Below are 24,382 nucleotides of genomic sequence, written 5' to 3' on the forward strand. Positions count from 1 at the left end.
CCATGTATAGTCTTTGGGTAGTGGCTTAGTCCCTGGAAGCTCTGGTTGGCTGGCATTGTTGTTCATATGGGGTCTCGAGCCCCTTCAAGCTCTTCCAGTTCTTTCTCTGATTCCTTCAACAGGGGTCCAGTTCTCAGTTCAGTGGTTTGCTGCTGGCATTTGCCTATGTATTTGCTGTATTCTGGCTGTGTCTCTCAGGAGGGATCTACATTCGGTTCCTATCGGCCTGCACTTCTTTGCTTCATCCATCTTGTCTAATTGGATGGCTGTATATGTATGGGCCACAAGTGGGGCAGGCTCTGAATGGGTGTTTCTTCTGCCTCTGTTTTAAACTTTGCCTCCCTATTCCCTGCCAAGGGTATTCTTGTTCCCATTTTAAAGGAGTGAAGCATTTGCATTTTGGTCATCCCTCTTGAGTTTCATGTGTTCTGTGCATCTAGGGCAATTCAAGTCTTTGAGCTAATAGCCACTTATCAATGAGTGCATGCCATGTGTGTTTTTCTGTGATTGGGTTACCTCACTCAGGATTATATTTTCCAATTCCATCCATTTGCCTATGAATTTCATAAAGTCATTGTTTTTGATAGCTGAGTAATATTCCATTGTGTAGATGTACCACATTTTCTGTATCCATTCCTCTGTTGAAGGGCATCTGGGTTCTTTCCAGCTTCTGGCTATTATAAATAAGGCTGCTGCCATAGACTTTTTTAATTGATAGGTAATGTATCCATTCAATATATAAGTTATTGGCTCTATAGTAAGTGTACACACACACACACACACACACACACACACACACACACTCTAAAACCAAAAACAACAACAACAACAAAAAACCAAGACTGATTTTTTAGGGGGTGGTGGGGGTGGTGGTCGTATAAACTTGGATCAGGAGTTTTCTAGAAGGGTTTCTCTGTGTAGTCCTGGATGTCCTGGAACTTGTTCTGTAGACCAGGCCTCCTTGAACTCAGAGATCCACCTGCCTCTCCCTCCTGAGTGCTGGGATTAAAGGTGTATGCCACCACGCCCAGCCTGATTTCCTTTTTATTTCATTTTTCTTGAATGCAAAGACAAGACATCTTAAGGGTATCTCCTATCTCATTTGAGGAAGCACTTGGTACATTTCTTAAAGTAAGAGTTTTGTCCCCAAAACACAAATGATCTGTTATTTTCTCTACCTACAAACTAAGATTGTGGTCTTCTACCTGTATTGCTAAACTTCTCCATGGAAGAAAGTCAGTCTGGTCTGAATGTCATCTATTTATTTATTAATTTTAAGGAATTGACTTGTGTGCTTCTGTAGGTTAGAGGTTCTGAAGTTAGGTGTCCCAGGCTAGAGATGCTGTTGTTGTCATCTGGGACCCTCAGATGGCAGAGGACCCTTCTGGGAGGGCAAGTCAGTCCTTTCTTCCAGTTTTCAACTTATTGGATGAGGACATCCACATCAATGAGGGTAACCTACTCAAAGTCCACAGACTCAAATGTCAGTCTTATATTATGAAACTACCCTAGGCCCCCCCTTGAATAGACTTCAGTCATGTATCTGAGTACTATGGCTAAACTGACCATAAAATCAACCACTACCACATTCAAGACCAAACTGTTCTTCGTCCAGTGTATCCAGCACAGCGATCAAGGATAGCCAGTAAGATACCAGCTCCTTCTGCTTCAAGAATCCTCTAGTATTTCTCCAGAAAGGCATGGGGAAAGAGGTATCTGGGATGTGAGCAACCAAAGCCATAGGGAGAAGAGTTCATCTCTTGTCCAGGAACCAGGAGACACTAAATATGACCACACCGATGAGACAGCTAGAGATTCAGGCACCCACAGAGGAACACAGGCACAACCTCACAGTGCAAGGAGAAGGCAGAGAAACAGAAGGGTCAGGGAAAAGCTGCTACCTCTAAACAGATGTTTGCATGAAGTCATCTCCAGATGTGTTTCCCTCTGCTCCTCAAGGAATCGAATTCAGGAGAGTCTTGCTTTTTTCCTTCATCTGTTGACATTTGGAGAGCAAAGTTCACATCCAGGAGAGACATCCTTGGAAAGGAGTGCCTTCTCTCCAACAACAGGGTTCCCCAGCCCAACCAATTCTACGAGGACCTTGCTGCTCTGGTGCTAAACAACATTCAGCACCTTTCTGAGGCTAGCGTAAGGGCAGGGTCTCCAGCTCTGGGATCCTGGCCAAAAGAGCTCCTTTTAGGATTCCCTTCTTTTCTTGCTTTCCCACAGAGGATTATAGATAGCTGAAGTTTGTGAGTGAGATTACCTCTATCCATAAAATACAAACTATAAAATCCATTCACCCTAATCAGGAGAAAAAAATCCTTTTTGTCCCACCGTTTCTATCAATATATCATATTTAACAGTTACAATTATTGACAAGTATATAAAATGTTTGGTGACAGAGAAAATGGCTTCCTATAAAGTGTTCATTCTTTTTTATTGATAATAAGTTGGTTTCTTGAGCCCCACCAAGACAATAAGGACCACTAACAAGAGATCAAATCCATTTATGTGGCTTCCTGCAATCGTTCTGGTGGCTCCAGGGCCCTAGTCTAGGTCCCGTCTTTTACAGTTCAGCTGCATTGGGAGTTTGGAGCCAAAGCAGGGTCGCATTACCACTGTAATGAGGAGAGTCAATTCTCGGAGCGCTGTTCTCTGTAGCCTTTCATTTTTCTTCTGCAAGACAGACTTGCTATTGTGTGTCTATGACTTGAATCTTTAAAACAGAAATTTTTCAACTGCAGAGGAATATTAATCAAAAGATCTGTCTGCGTGTAGTGCCAGGTGGGCACTGTGCATACTAATAATGATATGTTAATAATAACCACAACTCTAATTGTTTCTTCCATCGAATGCCTACTATGTGCCAGGCATTCGACCAAGGCCACAATGCGCAACTGTACCCTTCATAAAAGTATTTAGCTAAAGGTATATGGGGAGCTCAATTCCACTTGCAAATCTTTTGTCCTCAAGACTGTGCCCACCCATAGCAAATGGCACCTTTGCGGAATGGCTTCATGGCTGAGCTAGTGGACATGCTGAATATTGACACTTATGCCTGGTCCCCAGGGTATCTCTATTTCTCACCAATAAAGAGACACCAGTTTCTCTGGCTTGACACCACTCCCCTTTCTTTCAGGCCACGCTGCCTCTCCTCAATGAGACTGTACCCAGAAGCATTGTTATTAAGTCCAGGGATATGACAATGAGAAGAAACAGAATCAATCCCAGCAGGATTGATTATTCTAGTTAATAAATGCTTGAACCATTTGCCTATCTGTCTTTTCCTCTATGATAACAGAGCATTCATTTCACAAATACATTCTCACTTGCTCCTCATAAGGAAGACTTGAGTGAACCTCTCTTGGTCTTCAAGTCTTGTATTCTCATGAGAAAGATGAGTTGTCTGGGTTGAATAATTACAGCTCTAAAGCAGATGGGAGCTCCACAGAGGGTGTCTCGGCTCCTAGATGCTCAAATGGAATTTGAACCTCCATCTACCCACCCATAAGCCACTTTACCAGATGAGCCTGAGGGAAGGCCGAGTGACATCCTTCCTTCCCTCAAGGTGATTATAAGCTCTCACCTCCTCTCTCAACTTCTTGCTTAAGTTTTCTTTAGTCAGCCAGTTACTTGTTATTAATGATATTGCTAGTCACAACCCAACATATGAGAGGCTCAGGATGCAGACAGAACTTCACCAAGCACAGAAACACGTACTTAGGTGGGGCTGGTGGCTTAGTTTCTTCTTGTCCCTCCATCCCAAGTCCTCAGCACTGAACAGCCTCCAGCCTCTCCAGCTATACCTTGCATCCTCTAAAGCCCCCAACCTGCCCACTTACTACAGCCTCCAGGCATTGCTCTGCTCAGCCCTGTCCTAACCCTTTCTTCCCACCCATCTCTCAGGTGCCTCTCAGCACCTCTCTGCTGTCAGTTCTGACCTGTCCCACCATGAGGCAACCCTTACAGCTCCCTAAATGGATTCTTTCTCTTGCTGTAGCAAAACACCTAACAGAAGCAACAAAAGGAAAGAAGGAAGGAAGGAAGGGAGGAAGGAAGGAAGGAAGGAAGGAAGGAAGGAGGGAAAGAGAGGGAGGAAAGGAAGGTAGGGGAGAGGAGGGAAGGAGGGAGGGAGGAAGGGAAGGAAAGAGGAAGGGAGGGAAGGGTTTTTTGTGACACATAATAAAAGATGACCATCGTAGTGGAGGCATGCTGGCATGACACAGCTGGCCACACTCCATCTACAAACAGGAAGCACAGTCACTAAAACTCAAACCTCAGTCCATTGGACATCTTAACCACTTTCAGGGTGCATTTTCCTACCTCAGTTAAACGAATCTAGAAACTTTCTCATCGACATCCCTGGATGTTTGCCTCCTAAGTAGTGTCATGTTGTGGCAAGTTGATAATGAATCATCACCAACCCTGTGTTGCCACTAGACGGTAAGATCCCTGCAGCCCCAAACTGTCACTCCTTGGTCTTCCTGTGGGAGCATCGGACACAGACCCCACCCAGACAGCAGCTGCTCGCTGTGTGCTAACCATGGAGTCACAGGTTTTAACAGTCCTCTTAACCATATGCTGTGCATTGTTCTAAGTACTGTTCTGAACATGCTGGCCTGGTCTCCCTCTCAATTATCAGTCAAGGTAAGCACTCAGGCATCTCCACTGTCACAGAGGACAAAACAATTTTTTGAGAAATTAAGCAACTCACCCCAGTGCTCGCTGTTGGGGAAAAAAAAGGCTTGCTCTAGCCTCAGTGCCCATGAGCAATACCCTTTCTCCCTCACATCACTAAAGCATGCACAGGCAGTGGTGGTTTTAAATAATTGTTCCTGTGCCCACCAGTCCAAACAGAGCATCATCAAATGTGTACCTATTCCAAGAGCCCTTAGAAAAGTCACAAGATCCCGGGAGTTTGGGGATCTTCAGGAAGGAGGGAGAAAGGTTGGTATCCTTAATTCTTGGCTCATGTGGTGCCTCTGTAGACTAAAGACAAGGCCCTAAGAACAATCAGGAAGGTTCTTGTTGTTCCCTTTGCAGCTTCAGGTCACCATGCAGGGATGTGGTACAGAAGGAATGGTTCACAGCTAATTTGTGTGCCAACTGCTAGCCATGCTCTCAGGAATACCTTGCTCATTGGCACTCAGGGGAAAACAGTGGCACTCTCAGGCCACTTCCCCTTAGCCACTAGCCCGGCCAGCAATATTCCCTTCCTCTCAAAACCCTCCATCTGCTGTCCACAGCAAGCTGACCCTCAGGGCTGGCAGATGGCCCCTCTAGGATGCCCACTCTGCCTTCTGCCAGCTGAACACTTGTTACCGGGAGGCAAACACAGGCATCCTGAAGCAGGTGGGGACCAAGAGTCGGCTACCCAGGCTCCAGAACCTCCCGACACCAGCTGTGCACAGCGTGGGAACCAAATCATTTAATTAACTATCTTGTAACTGGTTAAACACAAAAGGCAAGTTTTTCATCTCTATGAAAGTTAGGTTGATTGCTTTAAAGATGTTTGGTAAAGGCAGGTTTACGGTAAAAGATCGCTATCGAGTTAGACAGGCAGAGGTATGTGAGAAAGAGCATGAAGGAATGTAGGAAACAACATTTACCCTTAAGAGATGCTAAAGGCAGAAGTGGGAGAAAAGCCACTCTTGGAATGGTCTGGCCCAGAGGACATGGGACCCAGAACTAGCCAGATCTGCATCTGAGAACCAAGGTTTGATCCCCAATCAAGGGCAAGGGATGATAACTAGAAATGTCCCTCAGTCAATGAACGCAGCAGAGAGAGCAGTGGAGCAAGGTAAAGCTGGAGTACCCAGGTCACTTTGTCCCTTTCCAACTAAGCAACCTGGACAAATGACCATCCAAGCCTCAGACGCCTCACCTGGAAGAGAAAGCTGAAGGTGCCAGACTCCCAGTAGAAAATGGGGGTAGGGAGTGTCGTCTGCAGGCAGCCCTCACTGGCTTCTTCTGGGCATTTCTCCATTTCTTGACAACATCAGCCTGGGGCTTTCCCTGTTCAGAACAGAGGACTTGGCATAAACATTCCTCCAGACAATCTGCTGGGCCCTAGTATTGCTTCAAGGATATCACCAGGTCCAAATACGGACACTGGGTGCCCTAAGACCACCAGTTATTGGGCAGTAACTTCTCGCTTCCCCATGAACAGCAGGTGTGACTGTTACCCTGCAGCTGACAATCTGGGGAACAGTTAGAAGAGTCAGGGGAAATGGTGCCAAGAGTGGGCCTCATGGGCAGGGAATAAAGGGCGTCATTTGAATCTTGGATCAAGCTAATCCTGAAGTCAGGTTTTTCTGCTACAAGATATAATCATTTCCGCTTCCTTTTCACGGCAGCTCCCTGAGGCCACAAGCACAGACGTGATTTGAGAGATGTCAATGCCCGCACCAACATGGCACCGAGAATCGGGCAAAAGCCTGCGGGACTAAAGAACATACACACACACACACACACACACACACACACACACACACACACACACACACGTTATTCATGTTAAGCAAGAAAAAGGAAGGGGTTCCTGTAGCTTTATTCACGGAATATATACCCCAAGTAGACCAGGTGGAAAAGTCTGGGAAGCACAGTGGGAAACCCTCAAGACTTCGGTAACAAAAGACTGAATACATGCCCTGAATTTATTAAATTTACTGGGGAGAAATCCAGGAAGACCAACCTAAATCTCAAAAACAAAAGACCGGGAAGACAAAAGGCAGGAATGAATTGACCTTCGCCCAGGTGTGTCATACCAGGCCAGACTGCTCCTCCGTTAGGAACGAAAGGCTTCCACATGCATCAGCAGGGCTCAGCAGGGGTCAAACCCTGCAAGGGATCCAGAAGCTCTGACAAGGGGGGTGAAACACTGCAGGGGACCCAGGAGGCTCTGACAAGTCCCCCTATTTTATTTTATTTTTATTAAGCAAGTCCCCCTATATTATTTTTAAGCAGCGCCTGTCTTAGGTCACTTTGAGATATCAAGCCTCTTTCCTGTCTCTGGAAAATTCTGCCAGTCCAGAATTTCCTGTCTTAGGCAAGGCTTGGTCCCAAAGAGTTGCCTGTCCTTAGCTAACTGCTTCTCATGAAGGCTGAGCCCAATTTGGGCAGACGGTTTGTCTCCTACCAAGGAGAACAACACCAGCTTAGTTGCTGCCCAGAACTGGAAGTGCTGTTTGCGCATGTGATAAGAAGCACAAGGGCCCTAGGCCCGAAACTCGAGGGCCATAACACCAAGGGCCTTGTCAAGCCGTTCCTTTAATAAAATTTAGAATTCCCAATCGTCAGCAACTACTCCAGAAAGTTCACCCACTGTGCTTGCCTAACAATAGATTGGGGGAGGGTAACTCCAGACACTGCAGACCCAGTGGCTGCAGCAGGAGTGGCTGCAACAATAGCAGCGAAAATGCCAAAATCATTCCCAGGACAGTTCAGGATTGACCATCCTTCTCTGGAACAACTGGCAGGCAGTGGAACCATGTCTGAGATCTGTACAACCAGGAGAGAGTTCCCCGGTCTCCAGCAACTTCATGCAGATGGCATTCCTCTACAGCCACAGACTGCAAAATGGCAACACCAGTCAGAGGGGCAACAGCCACCAGGGGAATGAGGAGGGGTAAGGGTAACGGCTGGAGTCTGGTCTTCTCAGGCAAGCAGCAGAGGTGCACAGAGGGTCGGAGTGCAGGCTTCGATGGGACAGGACACGCAGCAACGGTCAGCGGGGCTCAGCAGGGGCCAAACCCTACAAGGGACCCAGAAGGGTCTGACAAGGGGGGTGAAACACTGCAGGGGACCCAGGAGGCTCTGACATCCAGGAAGACAGAAGCATGAGCCAAGGCAGCAAAAGGACATTCTTGAGTGAGTGCTGAAGACCTGTGAAAGGAAGGCCTACCAAGCACTGTCTTACCTGGGACAAAAAGGAATGGGGTTTTAGCCACCAGTTTCCACCTGTCACTAGATGAAGACAGCAATTGAGCAGCAATAAAGGTATGGCTCAGGCAGAGTAGGCTCTGTCTCCAGAAAAGGACCTGAATGAATTAAGGCTGGAAGCTGAGGGGTCAAGACACAAATACAGGGGAGCAAGCAGGCAGGGTGGGTGTTAGTATTCCTTTTGGGCTCCGCCCCGCAGTTACCTCACAACAGCCAGGTGTGCCTGACTCAGTATAAAAGGTTCTGTTTGCCCCTCCTCACTCTCTTACTCTCCTACTCACCCTCTCTGCCCCTTCTCTCCCCATTCTCCTCCCTCCTCTCTCCACCTGTTCGACCAGCCCTTACCCCTCTACTCCTCTTCTCTCTTTCTCTATCTCTCTCTCTCCTCTGTCTCTACTCCCCCAACTCCCCTCCCCATGCCCTAAATAAACTCTATTCCATACTATATCCGTCATTTGGCTGGTACCTCAGAGGGAAGGGATGCCTCAGCTTGGGCCCACAGAGGTACAACCTCCCACCTCAGCATGCCACGCCTCTACCAAACATATCCCTGGCTTCCCTTTCTATTTTATAAAACACGAAAGTGGGGACTATCAATGTACTTGTTGTACTTGTTGTTGGTATTCCGTCTAAGCTCCACCCCACAGCTACCTGGCAACAGCCAGGTATGCTCTGCCCCTCAGTCAGCTAGCAGCAGCCAGCTGTGCCTGACTATAAAAGGGGCTGCTTGCCCCCCTCCCTCTCTTACCCCTCTTGCTCTTTATCCTTTGCTGCTCTTGCTCCCCCCACGTGCCCTTCTACCCTTCTCTCATTAAACCTTTCCACATGGAACCATGGTGTCTGAGAGTTTTCTGTCTGGGCACGGGCCAAGATTTGAAAACCTAATATTGGTGCTGAAACCCGGGATCGAACCAGGAACCCTAACACTTGTATTTGGGTCTCCATCTGTTGCAGCACAAAGCTTCACTAGTTCTACCCTAAATACAGAGCCTGAAACACTATCATCTCATCAACCACAGATCCACCATTACTGCTGACTCCAAACACCATGATTCCATATATCAGGCCAAAGGGATGTATAGTGTGCTCTCCACTGCTTGGTTTTGTTTGTTGTTTGTTTTGTTTCGTCTTGTTTTTGTTCTCATCAAAGACCTCTTTACATAAGCCCAGTTTCTCAGACACTTACACCAAGCACAGCTCAGGAAACCTGTCACCAGACTCCCTCAGCAAGTACAGAGACAAGCATGGTGAAGCAGGCAGCAGGCTGGTTATAGAGGTCCAGCCACTGAGTAAGGACACAGAAGCGAACCTTGTTGTCTTTTTTCTTTCCCTTTTATTTTCCATTCTGGTTTTCTTGAGGGCTGGGTGGAGAAAGTGGCAGAATATTGCAGATTGACTTGTTAATAATCAACTGATTAGAAAAAGCAGTGCTAACATTACTTCAAGAGTTTGATCTGAGAGAGTCACTCTGGTGGTACAAACACCCCTGTCAAGAAGCAGGCTTGGGGATCAGGTGTGCAACTGATCTGCTGGTGTCTTGTCATGGACCTGGAGTTGGGAAGGGGGAGGCATAAGGGTTTGATCGGGGCTGTTTCTGTCGATCTGTTTTCATGTTGCCATGCCTGAGTTCCAGGATATGTGTCCTGCATGCTTTTTTGTGAACACTTTCCTAAATTGTGAGACGGTAACTGCTAATGGCGACATTTACAATACAAGGAAACAGAGGTGCCCAAAGCACAGACGCTAATGAATAGAAAAGCGGGGGCTGGGGATTTAGCTCAGTGGTAGAGCGCTTGCCTAGGAAGCACAAGGCCCTGGGATCGGTCCCCAGCTCTGAAAAAAAAGAACCAAAAAAAAAAAAAAAAAAAAAGAAAAGAAAAGCGGAGCACTGTGGCCAACATGGTGTCCGCATCACTGTCAGGTCCACTCCAACCAGCCAGGAGATTGCTCATTTCTCCTCTAGCGAGTCCCACCCTGCCTGCTGCTCCCCTCCCCCCAAAGGCTGTGGCCGATAAAAATACCATGGTGGATCCTGTTGTTGATTTACTGTGTTCTCCGAACCATCACGTCTGGGACAGTCTTTCAAGACTCCCTCTCTTCTCCCAAGGTTCTCTTTCCTAAGCCCCATCTGAATCTGAGTAACGGGCATTCTGTCCCATAGCCCTAGGAACTGTATGCGGCACAAAAATGGTCAGTGACTAAGAGATAAAGGCAAAACCATTTACAGGGCGGAAAGAGGCATTTGCAGGGATTCTGTTGGGAAAGGGCCCCTCTCTCACCTGCAAATGTGTCTATTTCACTGAGGTTGTGGCAGGAGCGTAATGAAACAGTACACGGAAGGTGGATGCCAAGTTCAAGTCATGACCTCCGAAGGGCTTCCAATAAATGTTCTCTCTCTTTGTCTTCCTGGAGGAACGCCAGGGCATGCGGAAGGTTACTGATCTTCCACTTCCAGGAGAAACAGAATCCGTTTTGCTGATGTCATGGGAAGGACGTTCTCACTGGGAAAGGATGCTGCCTGGCGCAGGAATGCAGCACTCCAGACCAGGGCTTTCTTAGCTCAGGCTTCCTGCTGGTCACCGCAGTGCTGATTTGGTGGGGAAGTGGGAAGGGGAAGACTCTCTGCTGGGTCCTCACATCCTCAGCCTACACGAGCACCTCCTGGGACTCCAGCTTTGGACTGGACATGAACCCTGTAGTTTTTGAGTTTGTTTGCTTTGGGCAAATAATCACTTCCTGTTTCTTAGAAGTCAGAGCAAGCTTCCCAAGCCCAGGCAGCCGCTTCTCCCAAGCACAGGAATGTGTGGGGTAAACAAAACAGAGGGGGCGTGAGGATCTCCCACTGAGCAGCCCCAACAAGCAGGAGGTGGGGGGTGAGAAACCCGGTGTTGCAATTTCCCCCAGTGTTAAAGAAACCTCAAGAGCAGGTTTGAGGTCTCCATGGCCTCCGCACAGGGTCCCCAGGAGCCGATGCAAAATTCCTTTGCCGCTTGGCAGAGCTTCCTACCGAACAGGAAGTCTGCATTCTTCTCTGACCAATCGGCAGGCTGGTGCTGCTCCATCTCCAAGGCCCTGTGCTATCTGTCCTTTTTGCCTTCCATGCCTCTCATACCCTGCTCACACCCCACTTCCTGCTGGAAATCCCCTGGATTGTTGCTTGGAGCTTCCTGCTCACAGCCCTTGCTTGGCCTCCCTCTACTGTTCGTCTCAGCCAGTCTCCGGTCTCTAGCCCTCCATTTTAAATTCTTGGTGGGAAGGATTTAAAACATAGCCAATATGTGAGAATTTTACAGGCCTAGTTGTATTTATGTCTTCACAACCCACGCGCTTCCATTAACTCCATTTTGCAAATGAGGAAATGAAGGGTCCGGAATGTACACAACATAGTAAGGGGTAGAGGTGGGGCCAAAACAGACTTGGGTAGTGACCCAGCTTTGACTCTTGCAAACACTGTGAAAATGCTACTAGATCAGTGTCTGCTAATTGGTTAGTGGACATTCAAGTCATTAGAACTACAGCTTTTTGTGATCTATCACAGAATTCCTAAAACAGAAGCCCCCAACGGCCCAGGGCAAGGTGATTAGGTAACCAGTCTTGGGAGGGACCAATGTTGGCCTCATGGAAGCAGACAGCTCGCAAGAGAACGGGCTGTTCTGAAGTGAGTCCTCCTGATGTATTTGGCCCCTTCTGCATGTAGTTATTTCCCTATCTTCTCTTCCTTCGGTGTCATCCCCCTGCATGCACTGTTCACCTCTCACACACTCTATTGTGCTTACAGATGCCAGTCATCAAACTGTATCCTCAGTATCCTCATCCTTGAGGCCAAGCATAGGCCAATCGATCTTCAACGTTTAGCATCTAAAACTATTGAGCCAAAGTAAGCGCCTTTCTTTGGTCTTTATACAAAGATTTAGTTTAAATGCATGTGTATGAGTGTTTTGCCTGTATGTACATATGTGTGGCACATGTGTGCCCAGTGCCCACCGAGGTCAGAAGAGGTCACTAGATCCCCAGATGCTGGAGTCGTGGATGGTTGCAAGCTGCCACGTGGACGCTGGGTCCTCTCCAGCCTGTAGGCCTCTACTCTCTAGTATCATGATTCCAGTTTCAGGAAAACAAAATGGGCCTAGGGAAAGATAGAAAAAAGCTTGGACTTCTTTGATCAAGAGAGACAACTGGGCTCTAATGTAGGCATCTGCACACAAGATAGAAAAGAAATTTCCACAATTCTTACTTGTGAGACGTAACGTTTGACAACAATCTTAAGGACGTCCACTTGTACAAATTTAATAATGAGAAGGTTCAAACTCATCTGAGAGGAATCGTTTGGCTAAATGGAGGTGTTATCTAACATCACATTAACTGTAGATGTAGATTTGGTATTTTTTAAAGATCATACCTTTTCAAACACCCTACACAAAATACTGTAAACCCACCTGTCGACGAGACAACCTGCACGGACACTGGTACATATGGGTCAGTTCTTGGCCTCACCCAGCATTTTTTTTTTGTAACCAAACAGGCTTGTGACTCCACTCTTCCAACACAGGTCTGTCACACCCACCCCAGAACAGTTGCTCACTGGAATTGACAGATTTGAGCAGGCATTTTGGCATCCTGTAACTCTGGAGAAGCCGCGGTAAGTCAGTAAGTCGGGCAGTCCTTGCTTTACATAGCTCCCTGAGAGGGAGAACAGCTGTCCAGCCAGGTGGCTAAGCAGCTGCAGGAAGCCCTCAGAGCTGTTTCTGCTGCCACCTGTGCCTTCTGTCCCTTTCTCATCTGGCCCCTTCCCTGGTGCCAGACACAGCCAAACCCATTCATTTGATTGCCGTGAGGATCTGAAAGGATATTAGCTGATCCCTCCTCCTGCCTTCTCCCTCTGACCTGGCTCTTTCTGGGCTGGTGGTTGAATAGAAGACTAACGATAGTGGGTTGAAACAAAGAAGAGCAAACTTAAAACCTGCACTGCGCTTTTAAATAAAGGTAGACAGACATAGTAAATAGCTGTGGTTCTTGGGTTGAATTGACCACAAAGAAAGTACCATGTGAGGAAGGGTAGATTGTGAGAGATCTACAAACCAAGGGGTGTCAAAGACGACCAGAGACTACCACGAAAATGAACTAGTACAGCGCTGATTACTCCCCCAGGGCTTCCAGCAGGAGCCAAAGGTCTACACTCTACCACCAGGCCTTCAACAGAAAAGATTCCTGTTGCTTTAAAGCACCCAGTCGGTGTGCTGTGCTGTAGTCACTTGAGCAAACTGACACCTCGGAGGGGAGTAAGACATACCAGGATGACACTGAAGAAAGGGCTGTATGCTCCTGGGAGTCATTTGACACAAAGGGAAGCAAAAGGATGCAGATTTTAGAGCAAATATGAGGATTTTAAGAGTTTAAGTTATAGACACATAGGAAAAGAAAGGTTAGAATAAACTATTAGTTATTATCTATCTCTGGGTAGATACTAAACTGAACTGCTCTAGGGGGTGTCTTTCTCTCTCTCTCTCTCTCTCTCTCTCTCTCTCTCTGTGTGTGTGTGTGTGTGTGTGTGTGTGTGTGTGTGTGAAAGAAAGGAAGAGATCAGGGACAGAGGGAGAGGAGAGAGAGGTGATGGAGAGAGAGAGAGAGGGGAGAGAGAGAGAGAGAGAGAGAGAGAGAGAGAGAGAGAGAGAGCGCCTGCCTATAGAGTCCAGAAGAAGGTATAGAATCCCTGGAACCTGAATCACAGGAAATTTTGAACCACTGCTATAGATGCTAGGACCTAAATTTGGTCCTCTGAAAAATCATGAAGTACTCTGAACTGCTGAGACACCTAGCCCTCTCAACAGGAGGTTTTTTTCCTTGGGGACAGGGGAGAGGACACAGGAAAATGGAATTAAAAGAAACAATTAAATGAAAGTAGCAAGATGATTTTTACCCTGAAAACACACACACACACACACACACACACACACACACACACACACACACACACACACACGGGAAGGAGATCAGAGCAGTTGTAACATGGATCTAAGAGATACCTTGGCACCTTGGACACTAGATTACTTAAGAGATTCCTGGAAAGTTATCATGGGGGCAGCTAAAATCAAACCAAACACCAAGCCCACTAGAACTGGGGAAGGGTGCTGCTCTTGTTGTTTTAGTAAATATGTAGTAGGCCACCATTCCCACCTCATGCTAACCGAATAACCCAAAAGTAGTCAATCACCCAGGAGTATATGAAATTCAAATATCATTTTAATAAGTTTGTACCGTCTAGAAAATTCTATATGAGAAAAATTGACTTTAGCCTCATCAGGAGAGAAGTCTATCAATAATAGCTGAGAATATTCACCATGCAGCTGGGATTACATTGAATTCTTCACACTGACTATGCTGACTTCCTCACTATGGCAATAGCATTACTATCCGAGCCCTCACTCCTGTGCATGGTTCAGGGGGAGAGAACTGAGATTTGGTAATGTAAAGTATTATGGACAGCGTTATGCTGCAAGTGACAGATTTGGGATCCCACACAAGGAAGCCCTGTCTTCATCACCATGCTTTTTTCACCTTCAGATTATGCGAGGCAAGAACGGCCAAAGAACCTTGTTGTTCTCCACTGTAGAACGAAGTCTGGAGCCTTACTCTTCGAGATCTGTGCACGTGCTAACATGCCTACAGAGTGACTCCTCCATGTGCAGTTGGTTTAAAAAACTGAAAGCTAATTAATAACACAAGGAAGCATCCAGCCTTTCGAGCTGATGGTTGGGCTTGTAGCCTAAAAGCTCCTTGGGCAGAATATATTGTCTGTGGCAATCACCAGAGGAATTTCTTGTCACCTTAGGACCTGACATTAAGGGACTCTACCTGAGAAACTCACTTGTATTCAAAACATGGTCACACAACCTGGTGGGACCACCTCATTCCCAGCTTACTCCTCCCTTGCCTGGATTTTCTTACTGTCTTAATGTCCTCGCTCATTTACTACTAATTCTATTTTGCCTTTTTGTGCTCTATTTTTAAACATCGTTAAACTCAGCAGCCTGGAAAGTTGGCTGCATTTCAGAACCACCTGGGGGATCTTGGGAACATTCCAGATGTCTGGGATGCTCACCTGACCAGTGACAACAGGTCAGCCAATGGGACCAACCATTACCTTAGTTCTCTAGCAGCTGGTGAGCTCCAGAAGGAGTCCCAGAAGCCCCCCTGGAAAATACATGGGGCGATAAATAAATTATAGCCCTAGACAACACCAACCTCCTAACAGCTCACTTACAGCTTGGCAACCATGGGTAATCGTTTGTTTGTTTGTTTGTTATGTTTTCCCTGCTCTTTGGCACCAAGGACTTGAGAGCAGCATGCTTCTCCTGCCTGCTCCTTGCTCTTTGATACTCTTCTTCAGGTTAGGCCACCCGAAGGAGACCATCTTCCCTCCCCACTTACTGGGGTATCTCCCCACTCCCTACCATTTTTCCCAACATCTGTGCCTCTACCAGGGACTTAAAGAACAAACCCCAAACCACAGCGAACCACTCTTCTGTAATTTGCTGGGCGGTCAGGCGAAAAGGAGACTAAATCCACCCTACATCCCCTTTGTTGTTGTTTAAATGATCTGTGAAACAAACCAAAGTTGTGGTTGTGCCTTCCAGAAGCAGTTCTTAGAGTAGGTTAATGCGGAAACAAAGACAATATGCTCATATAAATACATAATTTGAAAAGAAAAAAAATTCACTGAAGAAACCTAGGGCTCTCTTCCCTTCAAGTGAAGCCAGTCGCATGCCCACATAAATAAGTCGGGTTACAGCTAGGAAGACCAGAGTGTGCAAAGGGTTAAACTTAGACTAGCACGACAGAAGAACCCCCAAAGTAGACACCCCAACATTCTCTTTAGCCGGGGAACAGTATAGTACATAACTTTTCATAACTATTGGGAACTTTGCAGTCCCCTCTGCCCTTGGCCTTCGTGCCTGTTCCCCTTTACCATATTCACCTCAAGAGGTGAAGCTTAAGTCCACCTCCATGTGGGCTGATCACACAGTCCACTGAGTATCCAGTGTTTATTGGTCCATAGTTCTGTCCCCAGCTATGTTCTGAAACCCATGAAGAAGCCAAATTTACTCCTGGTAAAGAATAGCCACTGTGCCTCAGTCTGGGATGGAAGTTGGCCATGCAAGGATGAAGAAACAGATGGGATTTCCATCCTCAAGAGGCCCATAGTCTCATGAAGTACAAGGTTAGGATAAGCCTTTCAGTAGACCTTCCAGAGTGCCATCCAGGCACCAAGCCTACTCTGCTTCTGGAGTACACACCCAGCCCTCCTCAGGAAACCTCAGGCAGCTATAAAGCTAGGCTATACCACATGAGGACAGGAATTGTGTGTACTCAGGATGGCAGAAGCAATAGTTCCAAGCCAAGCTCTCCTCTCTCCCAGCCCTTGCCTTGCTCCCCCAAATCTCTCCAGTCCCTGTGTTTCACAAATTCTCTAAGCTCTTTCTAGATTCAGCCTCTGCTCTGCCGTTCATTCTTCCCAAATGACCTCCCCCTAATTTTTATGGACATGGACCTTTCTTGTCATGAGTCCCACCTCAGTTAAGTGTATTCCTCAGATCACCAACTCTGCTGTGTTCTGGGTTGGTTGCTAACTGCTCCTTTTAAGAAAGCTGTCAAGTTTTATCCTTTGTGTGTGTGTGTGTGTGTGTGTGTGTGTGTGTGTGTGTGTGTGTGTGTGTTTATGGATCTCTGTGCATCTCCTCTTGAAATACATACTCTACAGATCTCATTTAGTTTCCTGTATCTCAGCACTTAATCCAGAGCCTGACATGTGTCTGGTGTCTTTAAAATATTCATTGGCTGGCCAAAGAAATGAGTTGATACAAATATGAATGCTACCACTGGTTATATCAAACATTCAGGCAGTGCAAGCACCAGGCGCAGTCCTCCATGTTTCTGAATTATTAACTTCCTTAATAACATTTCAGCTGAGTCTTGAAGAGGCAAATAGAAGTTTCCAGGCACAGGATGGAGGTAAGGGTGTCCTGGGCAGAGAAAACAGCGCATGCAAGTGCCCTGAGCTATGAAACCATAGGACAAAATCAGCAGTTCACAGCAGGCAAGGAGTGGTGGAGAAGGGCCAGGAGATGTGTTAGATACATGCTGGTGAGGAAAATATAGAAAAGGCGATGAGAGGTCGTGAGGCGATTGGAGGCCTGTTCATGCCTCCGATTTCGTGTCTTGTATCTCATGTCTTCATATCTCACTGTGTTCATGGCCACATTCCTATATCCCGTGAGCACACCTAGCAGTGCCCAGTGTATGTTATGACGACTGTTAGTAATGACTAGCCTATGGCTTCTCTAGTACTTGGTCATACATTTTTGGGTGTGTGGTTATCTCTGTAGATGTTTCAGCACGAGGCTAAAACTGAATGAGGCTGATTGCTCCGCAGTGTGGTGGTGGACCTAAACAAGGTAAGGGAGGAGGATCTGAAGAAAACAAAGGACTGACCCTCTTGTAACTTCGGAGGCTCTTCCTGCTGTCCTATGCCAGCAGAAAGAACAGCTGTCCCTGGTCTCCAGTGTGCTGACTCACCCTGCAGATCTCCAGGCTTGCAAGCCTCTGTAGCTGCATAAGCCAATCCCTCCTCTTAAACCTTGTCTACACTTAGACAAAGAAGAAACCATAGGCTATGCTTCTCGGAAGACCCTATCTTATACAATCAGATCTTGACATTGGGGAAAGGAGGGGAAGGGGATGGAGAAACGACTTAGGTAGGGGGAGGGGTGGGGAGAGGTGGAAAGTTCTGAGGGCAGACAGACAAATAGAAGGTCCCCTCCCCCACTCACCCCCAGGCCACTCAGGCTCTGTGCTGTGAGTCTTTGGTGGCTGTGGTCCCCAAGTCAAGAGACAAGTTGAACAATGACCTACCTCCAGGTTCTAAGGACAGTCCCCTTCCTCACTGCTTTAATGAGCTGCAATCAGGCCTCTGACAGAGAATGGCTTGGCTGTGGATTTGGGACATTAGAGACAGGGTCCAGACTGTGTTTGTTAGTAGCGTATGTAGATGTTCACCCCCTGCACCCCTCACTCTTCCCAAAGAGAAAATAGAAGAGTTTCAGGTTTGGGTGACTTCATTAATTGTTGTTTTGATTTTAAACCATCATCTGCCACATTCTACTGCTTCAAGCAAGTGAGGAGTAGCTAGTAAGAGGAAGAGTAGAAAGCCAGGGGCAGACCGGACTTTCCTCAAAGGGACAGTTGGTTGTGTGTAACTCAGGGAAGTTAGACCCAGACTTACCTCATCTCTGTCTTAGCTATGGATCTTGAGGCAACTGTCTTATCCCCATGTCCTGCTCTCTGTGATACAGTGTCCTCAAAGGTTCCCTTGGGTGTGATATTTAAGGTGACAGACTTCATACCAAGTAGGGCTCAGGAGCCTCCTGGAGCATTCGGTGCTAAAAACACAATCTCTGCCCCACTTTCAACCTTTGGGGTCAAGAGACTAGAAAATAAATGAACCACATTATCTGCTGTGTAAAAATTATATTCAGTCTTAAAGTTGCCATGTTTGAAATATGTATTCTCTCAGTCTCTGTCTCTGTGTATGTCTCAGTCTCTGCCTCTCTCTCTCTCTCTCTCTCTCTCTCTCTCTCTCTCTCTCTCTTTCTCTCTCTCTCTGTCTCTGTCTCTCAACTTAGTACCAGGTTCTGAGACTCCCAAGCCACCTGGGAAGGCACCTGCAGGCATCAGGGCAAGCGTACTGGCGGAGCTCCCCACCAACTTCCAGCATCCCCAGCCAGCCGTGGAAACATGCCACTCTACATGGGCAAGCTTTGACCTTGCTCAGGCTTGCTGCACAGTAGTGGGTCGCCGGAACACCTGACTTCTGCAGCAAGAGGAAGGCAGAGCACAGGAGTCTGGAAAGATTATACAAACATATCTCATAAGCCCCGAATTGCTCCATAAATATAAAGGCTCATTGTTAATGTCCGACTTATTGCTCTTCCTGTTCTGTCCCCAAACTCAACTCCTGACCCTTTGTTTCAGCCAAATTTGGGCTCTTGTCTCAGGCAACTTTCTGCTTTGGCTCTGTGCATGAGCTTTTATATTTTCCAGGTGAGTTTTTAAGTGGGTTTAAGAACCTACCCAAGGGGGCTGGAGAGATGGCTCAGTGGTTAAGAGTACTGACTGCTCTTCCGGAGGTCCTGAGTTCAAATCTCAGCAACCACATGGTGGCTCACAACCATCTGTAATGGGATCTGATGCCCTCTTCTGGTGTGTGTCTGAAGACAGCAACAGTGTACTTATAATTAAATAAATAAATCTTTAAAAAAGAACCTACCCAAGGTTCTTCATCTGCATGCTGATTCTCCTCTTTAAATCTGTGTATAGGTGAAAATTTCAAAACCTAGGTTTTCACTCCACGATCTGTGTATAGGTGAAAATTTCAAAACCCAGGTTTTCACTCCACGCTCCTATATGGAAAGAGGCATCCACATATGCCCTCAGTACTATATGTTCTTAATAGTCCCAGAAGCTAACATTCCACAGCCAAAATATTTGCAAATGTCTCTTGCAGACAATTGTCTACTACCACAGTGCGCAGGGTCTTGCATTAAAATGGCAGGTCACAGTGACCACAGAGAGAACATATGACCAGAGCAAGCTTACTGTGGCTTCTTTTTAATGACCTAAATAAACCCGTTGCTAAAAAAGAACTGTGAGACTTACACTAAGGAGCTGGCTCAGTTGGCAAAGTGCTTGTCTTTTGCAAACACAAGGACCTAAGTCAATCTCCAGAGCCCACATTTAAAAAGCCAAGCACAGAGGCATTTGTTTGTAATGCCAGCACTAGGGAGGCAGAGACAGGTCCGGGACTTGCTAGCTGACTAGCTCCAGGACCTTGAGATACCCTGCCTTAAACAGATTTAGGGATGATACCTGAGGATGCCCTATGTCCTCCATTTGGGCACACACCTACCTCCCTATGTGTGTACCTGCACACATATGAACACACATGAACATAGACATACGCACACATATACCAAAATAAAGCAAGAATTGGGAGACGAATTCTCTAACAGAGTTAAATCATAGAGATGGATCCTTCGGCCCAGACCATTGGCAGTGGAAGTCTTTATCTTTCTCAATACTTTTAGTATAATATCAAGCCTGAAACTTGACATCGCATGCCTTTTAAAGTATCTATCCGATTGTTCAAATTTCTTTGTCTTCTAAAACAGAAGTAAATGAAAGAAACTTTGATGGAGAATCTAGCCATCTGGATATACAATTAAAATATCTCTGGATTCTCCACTGGATTAGTATTTGAAGTTGAATTTTTCTTGTCACCTACGCCTGTTTCCTTGTCCAGTTAACGTAGACAGAGGACAAAGCATCACCTGTTCCGTTTCACAAGTCCAGTGAAATCGAGCCCCCAGTCTCTCCTTGTCTTTTCAGGAGACCATGCCTGGGCCATCATTTGTCTTGTATCATTGTGTGGGAACAGGACAAAGACTAGGGGGTGGGGGGGTGAGAGGGGATGAAGTCACATGATGAATCCCCGGAATCAGACTCTAGAGACCAGCATCAGGGTGCAGATCTGAGTTTATGGCGCAGTGCATAAGCTTACATACACTGTTTGAGCCAATCCCAAGCCCCTAAATCCTCAGCAATCGCATCTCAGCAAACCATCACTGTGTCCCAGTGAAAGCCGTGCCTGATGTTACTCAGAAGGAGTCGTGCTGTTTGGACTTCCCGGGAAAGCAGTCATTGCCCCGGCCTCAGTTCCTTTTTGCTGTCTCACTGGTGTTCTGGGCGCCATGTTAGATCTAATGTGGTGTCAGGCCTTTTCTAGGAGTGGTAGGAACCTGTGGCACCTCGATCTCCATCCCCACACTTTCCCTTGTCAAGGTTGACCTCCACACCCCACATACCACTCTGGCCTGTCTGGAGGATGGCTCATACAGGGGCTGGAAGTCAGCAAAGAATTCCCAGGTCAATTCCCACACCAGCTAGCTGCCAGTTAGATCCTGTCAGTGATGGGGACTGGGAGAAGGGGGTGCTGGAAGAAGGGGGTGCAGTCTTATGTTCCTCCTTGCGGGCTTGCGGGCAACCTGGGAATCTTAATATGTTTGGTACACTTTATAGCAATCATGTCAGAGTATTATGTCTTTGCCAGTGACAGCACAGACAGGCTTCTGGCTTCTCAAATCTTGGGGGCAGCACATATACCAACTGTCCAGTAATATAGTGTCTCTGGGTTGGGGGGTTATAACAATTTCTCTATATAATTGTAGCCTAGGTGTAGGTCGATACAGTTCCTAATATCTGAATAAGTTCTTCTTCCAACTCCTCCTCCTTCTCCTCCTTCCTCCTCCTCCTTCCTTCCTTCCTCCTCCTGCTCCTCCTCCTCTACCTTCCTCCTCCTCCACCTTCCTCCTCCTCCACCTTCTTCCTCCTCCACCTTCCTCCTCCTCCTCCACCTCCTCCTCCTTCTCTCCTTCCTCCTCCTCCCTCCTCCTCCTCTACTTCTTCCTCCTTCCTCCTCCCTCCTCCTCCTCTCCTTCCTCCTCCTCCACCTTCCTCCTCCTCTACCTTCCTCCTCCTCCTCCCCTTCCTCCTCCTTCCTCCTCCTCCCTCCTCCTCCTCTACTTCCTCCTCCTTCCTCCTCTTCCTTCTTCCCTCCTTCCTTCCCTTCCCTCTTCTCTCTTCCTTTCCCTTCCCCCATCCCTCCCTCCCTTCCTCTTTCTTTGGCCTTCCTAACACTTCTCAGCCTGATAACAAATTGTTCCATCAAATTTCTTCTGCTTGGTTTTCCCGGAGAAGCTTTAGCTTTCTTTACTAGACTGCTAGCAGTCTGAAGTTCAGAACACCCCCAGGATGCCCTGTTCTCTTCCTACTTAGTAGCCACCCCCTCTGTCTCTCTTATGAACTCCAATTTGAATTAGATTAACCATGTTTCCCAACCCTTAAATTCCCAGTCTCTTTGTACTTCCCGGGTAACTACATGACAATTTTGGCCAAGAAAATAGTTTTCCGGGACTTTCTGCTTCCCTGGTAAGATGAATGAAGCCACCATTTATACTCTTTCCTGTTTTGTGTAAATCTGTGATGCTTGGTCCTGTAGCAGTCTCTTTGCATCCATGAGTCAACAAACATGAGAATCAAAGGGGGATCCTCCAGAAATGATGCGGTGGAAACAGGACATTGGTTCATGAGGTGCTGTTGAGCATGGACGTGAGACTCACACTGTAGGATCAGTTTAGCCCTCCCACACCCGTATTTCAGTACCATCCATTCCTATGATAGCTGTGAGTTCCAGAGCTTTCCTTGTATCCAGTTCTTTTTTAGTAACTTTCTACTTAATTTGTCCACCCAGGAACACTGGACACTGCTCTCTAGCTCCTGTTAGCCATTTTCATGTGCACTCAAGGCTGCTCCTGAGAAGGGAAATGGATAAAGGGATGTTCCTACAGAGAGTCACATGACAGTGCATCTGGACAGAAGCTGACAGCCGCAGCCTGCAATGTTTGACCTCTCTGTTCTCATTTTTGAATTGCCCTTTATCGAAAGCTCACCACACAATTCTCATTAGAGCCTTGGAGATAAGGTGGAGCAGGTCACACAGAGATTATCTGGGTCATGGCCAATAATACAGTGAGTCAAGGGTCCTCTCCTCTCCTACCTTTTCCCTTTTCTCTTCCACCAAACTTGGCTGAGGCGCCCATGCTCCCAGGAGGCCAGAGCAGCTTGACTGCTGCTGTTTCTCTTGACGAAAGCCCTGGCGACATAAGTACCCCAGCCTTCCTCCCAGAGAGTTGCTCGCCCACTGCCTTCCTCTGCTTTAATTAAGTGGACGTCTCCTTCCCACGGAGGGAGGACAACCGCTATGCTTCTCTAGTATCTTGAAGTGAAATCAGAATTTTAAAAATCCTTAGCATTCTCTTGCAGGAAACATGTCTCTCCCCCATCACCTCCTGGGGCCATGGTTCTTTAGGGCGCCTGGCCAGGGGCAGAGGGAAGCTGGCCCTTAAGGTCACATGCACAAGCCCAGTTAATGAGAGCCCTATTTGTGAAGAAAGGGAGGGAATGAGGAGAAACCTCATTTCTCTCCTTCGATTTGTTTTTTAATCAAATCAAATTCCTAATTACATTTGGCTGGAATGAAATTATGCCTCTGAAGAGCTTCCAGACGGAACTAGGGAAGCGACTTTACCGAACTCTGCAGCCATTTTGGTCAGCATCCAATGTTTTCTCCTGAAGGAGCTGCCAAGTGTGTCTTCACGATAGGGGACAAGGGTATCCTATCCCCCCCCTTCTCTCTCTCTCTGCCTCTCCCCTTCTCTCTCTCTCCAAAAAGTTGACTGAGAGACTGCTTTACATACAAACCAAGGGACTTCAGATTGGGCCAGAGGGTAGGATTCTAAAAGTTTATCTTGTAGGAGAGCTAGAGGAGTTATTGTCTCACAAGCCAGAGTTCACACATAACCTACCACTGCACAGCTGTGCAACCCCAGGCAGAGAGCAACCTCCCCAAGTCTCACCTTCTTCGGCAGCCTTCTAGCTTATTCAGGAATATTAAACCATATGGCTTCTGCAAGATGTTGACTTCTTTTGCTTCCTCAGAGAGAGGCTGCCCATGGACAAGCTACAGTAAACTTTAAGGCACTCATCCACCTAGAACTCTGTTTTGTTTGTTTGTCTTCTTGGATCCATTATTCTCAGGACTTTGTAAGACAGACGAACAAACAAGAATGCTAGTTGTCTTAAAGAGATTTCTCTCCTCACTTGCTTTATCCCTAGTTCACTTGAAGTGCCACTAATCCTGATGTTTTGTTCTCCTGGGCCTTACAAGTCAGTCTTCTGGCCATGACTGAGCCTCTCAGTCTTTGTCTCTGTCTCTGTCTCTGTGCGTGTCTCTCTCTACCCCTACCCTGTGTGTGCATGTGCACATGTTCACACATGTGTGCTATTTATTTCTGGATATTATGTTTTAATAGGGTAAATATAAGACAATTGATTGTATAGCTCTGAAAGCCCATTTTTAAGGGATGCTCAGAGCTCCTTCTGTCTCCAGCTTCATATTTGGAAGAAAGGGGAGGCAGGAGGGCAGATTTGGCTGTATGTGGCAGAGGAAACTCATATTTTAGTATTTCGATTCCTAAAATGTGTTACATTAACTCCCTAATCAAAAGTGGAGGATATGAGGGGCTGGGGACGTGGTTCACCGAGACAGAGTGCTTTTTCTGGAAGTACGAAGACCCAAGATTGACTTCTGAGACAGTTGAGTCCTGAGCTGCCTGACCAGGCAGCCTAGTGATAATGTCAAGCTTTTGGATCAGTGAGAGACCCTGTCTCAACAAGGCAGAAGGAACTAGAAGAAGTCAGCTGGTGTTCCACTGTAGCTTCTACATGCATGTACATGCACACACATGCCTACCACCACTACCAC

At 46.9% G+C, this 24,382-nt stretch overlaps 1 long non-coding RNA gene across 7 annotated transcripts in view; it reads right to left on the reverse strand.

Annotated features, from left to right (window-relative positions):
• LOC103691449 (uncharacterized) overlaps positions 1-24,382 on the reverse strand; it is a 48,026-nt gene that overhangs the window by 13,140 nt on the left and 10,504 nt on the right. For 2 of the 7 annotated variants that reach the window (XR_005500611.2, XR_005500609.2), the window contains exons 1-3: positions 7,925-8,147; positions 5,891-6,021; positions 1,902-1,996 (exon numbers count right to left, since the gene is read on the reverse strand). This is a non-coding gene — a long non-coding RNA (uncharacterized LOC103691449). Of the gene's footprint in view, positions 1-1,901; positions 1,997-5,890; positions 6,022-7,924; positions 8,148-10,226; positions 12,484-24,382 lie in introns of those variants that run through there. The other 5 variants (XR_010063739.1, XR_005500614.2, XR_010063738.1 and 2 more) reach the window with 5 other exon arrangements.

Source organism: Rattus norvegicus, chromosome 2 (assembly GCF_036323735.1).
Source record: "Rattus norvegicus strain BN/NHsdMcwi chromosome 2, GRCr8, whole genome shotgun sequence".
In the NCBI taxonomy this organism is placed as follows: Eukaryota; Metazoa; Chordata; class Mammalia; order Rodentia; family Muridae; genus Rattus; species Rattus norvegicus.